Here is a 4,835-nt window from a genome sequence, read left to right as displayed (position 1 = left end):
ACCATTTCCTCTAAGATCAGGAACAAGACAAGGTTTTGAATGACTGAATGAAGTTTCAGACCACTTTGAAAACTTGTAAATATTTATGTCTTGTGATTTGTTTAATATCTGTCTTTCTGCTAGAGTCTAACCTCCATGAGGACTTAGAGCAGTATTTTCGTTCACCATTCTATCCACAGCACTTAGTGTTGATAAATAGTAGGAGTTTAATATCCTGACTGACTGACTGATGAACAGTTGGCACTCAGTGCTAAGATCCCTGAGTTTGGGGTACAACAGTACAAAGCTTCTCAGCATGAAAGCTGCTATGAATTGAACACTAAGTATGTGCAGGAATGAGGCCAAGGACCTGTCATTATCTAATGAGATTTATACAACACTTGGACTGGGTATTAGTATACCATTTTTACAGGTGAGAAAAACTAAGGCATAACTTCTGTTATTTACCAGTGTTGCTATTTACCAGTGTCTAATTACAAAGAATTGTGTAAAAGTTTTAATTTTTATCAGTTCAGTATATAGAGTTTAAAATATAAAATAGTTCTATAACATTTCCAAAAAAACTTTACAATTGTACTACAAATTAAGTCTCTTTGCACCACATATTACTTTCCCCAATTTCTACTCCTTCTCTACACTCTACTTCCAAGTTCAGATTCTTGAAAGAATTGTGTACACACAGTTTTTCTATTTATTCACTACCCATTTTTTTCTTTAGCAAGATTTCCCTTATTAAGGTCACTAATAACTGTACTGCTATGTTCATTAGCCACATTTCAGCAGTAACCAGAAACGGTTGACTGCTCCTTCCTTCTTGAATCTCACACACTTGAGTTTTCTCATTTGTTGCTGCACATGGCATTGGTTCATTCTTTTTTATGGCTGAGTAGTATTCCATTGTATATATGTACCACATCTTCTTTATCCATTCATCTGTTGATGGACAGGTTGTTTCCATGTCTTGGCTATTGTGAAAAGTGCTGCTATGAACATAGGGGTGCACGTGTCTTTTTGAATTATAGTTTTGTCTGGATATATGGGTAGGGCCCCACTTCTAAAGCTTTTTTCCCTCTAGCCTGGTTTATTTTCCAGGAATTATAGTAGGAGTTCTGGACATTACATCAGTATTTTATAAACACCTAGGCAGGGCAGTATAAAACTGTTTTCTTTTTATATGTATTGTTTTACTTTTTATAAAATAGAACCGAAGGGGATCAAATAAAAAGGACATATCTTCACCTATTGCCATAGGTGCTCATTGGAGATGACTGCTCTTTGGTACATCAGCCTAGTAAATTTAGGTGTGCATTAGTGTGTATGTGTATGTATCTGTAGCTCTACATTTGTTTTTTATACAAATGGATCGTTTCATGCACACTGTTCTATCCTTTGGTTTTTTTACACTTATTAATTTATCTTGGAGATTTTTCCCTGTTGGACATCTAGATCTACTACACTCCTGTTAGGATGACCAGATGCTGTTCTAAGGGGTAGATGTCAGTGCTTTATTTGTGTCCTTCACTGACAGACGTTTAATTTGATTGTGGTTGTTATATATGATGCTATAATAAACATCTTTGGACACGCACACACACACACAAAAGCTGTCTCTGTTTTTTTTTTCATGGCAGTTCCTTCTCTTCTATTCAATATCAAAACTATTTTTATCATTTGGAAATTGGTAAGGTCTCTTAAATTGTTTTCACTTGGGTTTATTACTGAGTCAGCAAACAAGCAGTATAAAAGGCTTACAAGATATGGATGTAAGTGGATAAATGGGCACAGTTTAACATGCCTCCACAGTTCCTCATGGGAGTGGGCCAGAAGTTCTGTAGTCAATGCAGCCAATGTGGAGGAAGTAATCTACCAGGTCACAGGAGCTCATAGCTTCCTGTTTGCTTACATTTTTATTATTATGTTAGGGACAGGGTCCACTTACTACGACATAAGGAAATTCCTTGCTGTGCCACAAGTCATCATTACATGCTTCCATGTTTGAATTGGCTTTGCTGAAGCAACTTGGAAAAAATAGAAATACATTTCACAGAAACTGTGAGGTTTTGGGTTAGAGCTGGTGAAAAGAGATATTTGATTTAAATTGGGAAGGCAGATGTAAAACAGCTGCCATAACTGCCTGAAGGGAGAGTTGATAGGAGGCAGTAAGAAACATGGAGATGGGCTGGTGTCCTTACTCTTCCCTACTCCATGTCTAACGCTTCTTCTTGAATGCTTGCTTTGCTGACCTATCATGATGATCCTAGACCCATAACAAGATACTTGGCAACAATCTCACAGAGCTTGTAGATATGCAGAGGCAACAAACTTCCATAGACTTCTACCTTCATGGTCCCACTACACCAAAAGCTAACTCCAGTATTTCAGGGAGGCTTGTTAGTAACTTTTTTCTGATCCTCTGGTTCTTTCTTCAGTTCTTTACTGTCCCAGTTAACCCCTATAATAAATTCTCAATTCTGCAATGTTCACAGTGGTTCTGACTCCCAGATGGAACACTGACTAATACGGTTACTGGTTGTTTCAGTAATCTGGAGCTATGGACCAAATCATTTTAAAACTTGGCAGCTTAAAACAACCACCAGCTTATCTCCTCCATAATTCTATTGGTTTACTGGGCTTAAATGGGAGGTTCTTTTGCTGGTCATGTTTGGAGCCTAATAACTGCCAATAAGATCATCTTTAGGCTTGACTGGGAAGCAGGGATAGTGAGGCCTCTTTCATTCTCAGTATTGTCTTGGAACCTCTGCAGGGGTCTCTCTGTCACTGTAGCTGAATTTTGTAAATGACATCTCAGAGTTCCCAAGAACACAAAAATGCCCATCATTTCTGCTGCTTTCTATTAATTAAAGAAGTCAATGGGGCCATCCCATACCCTAATGTGGGAGGCAACTACATAAGCCCACGAACAATAGGAGTTGTGGATCTTTAGAAATCCTTCTGGAGACTAGCTACCATACTTTACTGTTAGACCTGCAGCAGGCCTGGCTCACTTCACAGTTACTTTGAGCTATGCTCTTCTGAGTCCTATTTCATGCTAGTGTCATAGTGTACGTTCATCAGACACTGTGGTGTGGGTCTCACCGTTTACACGTGCTCTGTTAGGTCACTCTGACCTGCAACACCAGCCAACACCAAGGAGCATGAGTAAGAGCATGGGAAAATGGTTCCCTCAGTCCTGGCTAAGCAGCTGAGGTTGTAAATGTATACCACCCCTCAGTCCTAAAGCTTGGATAGACCCCTGCAGGCAGATGTTTAGTTCGGGACACTGACAACTGCCCACCTCTAGGGGCAGCAACTAGTTGGATGGCTGCTGGTGTGAATGGTTTTTTTTTGGCAAGTTTTTATTTTATTTATTTATTTTGAACATCTTTATTGGAGTATAATTCCTTTACAATGTTGTGTTAGTTTCTGCTGTATAACAAAGTGAATCAGCTATATGTATACATATATCCCCATATCCCCTCCTTCTGTGTCTCCCTTCCACCCTCCCTATCCCACCCCTCTAGATGGTTACTGCTGAACCTAGGGGCAGGGCAGGAATAAAGACACAGACGTAAAGAATGGACTTGTGGACACGGGGAGGGGGAAGGGTTAGCTGGGATGAAGTGAGAGAGTGGCATTGACATATACACACTACCAAATGTAAAATAGATAGCTAGTGGGAAGCAGCTGCATAGCACAGGGAGATCAGCTTGGTGTGGGTTTTTTTTTTCCCTTCAGGAATCCTGCAGTCATTTGAATCTCTGGGGTTGATAAGGGGCTGTTCTTCCCCACTTAGGGCTGCCTCTCTTCCTTTACTGGGATAGCTTAGATTTTTTTTCCTGTAGCTAGATTCCCTGCCAGAGGTGATGGCCCCAAAGTTTGATAACTACATCAACTATTAGATCATGAATGATGCTATAGGACTGTACTGGAAATCCCATGCAGAGCCTTTATACTGCAGGTGTTCTCACTAGTTTAGCCTGGACTATAGGGGCATGCAAAAGCACATTTGCATGGTGCTTCATGCTTAGAAGGTCCCTGTACTTAGTTTAATGCTTTGCTGTTGCCATCTTGAAATCCTCATTAATTTTTGAACAGGGGCTCCTCATTTTCATTTTTTACTGAGTCCTATAAATTTTGTAGCTTATTCAGACTACAACAATGGTAATCATTCAGTTATTTTTCTGATTCTTACTAATTCACAATTAGCTGTTTGATGCAGTCCTGGAAATAAGTCTAAACCAAGGCCCGACCTGGAAGGGGAAAGCCTTCAACTGAGACCCATCTGAGCAAATCTATTGCACCAGAGCATCAGGGACAGTACTAACCAGACTAGCAGGCTTTACCTCCAGAGTTATGGGGTTGGTGGGTGGGAAGGACACAGGGAAAGTCTGGCTGTTGTGTATTATTTCTGTCACTATCATAGAATTTCAGGCTTTTATTCCCCTCCCAGTAAAAGGCCTATTGTCCTACACTTACCCTTTCCTACATTTTCTCCGTGTTCACCTGTACGTGCATAGCTTTTAGCAATGCCTGAGTAGGTGCCAGCCCACTAGAGGAACTAATTGTGCTAATAGACCTTCTGCCTCAATACACAGTCCCCAAATGCCCTACTACACAGCTCATTTTCCAATGAATGCTATGAGAGTAAAACCAGCATTCCCATTTATCAGGTGTTTCCCACTTATTTCCTCTTCCCTACCTTTTTAAACATTATCTTCCATATCAATGAAGTGCAGTAAACATGTCCTTATTTATATTGTATATAGTAGTATATAATTGAAGACCTTCAGTGAATACAATAAAATCAATTTATACCGAAAAATACTGAGACCAAA

Source organism: Phocoena phocoena, chromosome 1, assembly GCF_963924675.1.
Source record: "Phocoena phocoena chromosome 1, mPhoPho1.1, whole genome shotgun sequence".
NCBI lineage: Eukaryota > Metazoa > Chordata > Mammalia > Artiodactyla > Phocoenidae > Phocoena > Phocoena phocoena.
The sequence above is the reverse complement of the archived record's forward strand: the minus strand, read 5'-3'. Positions refer to the sequence as shown.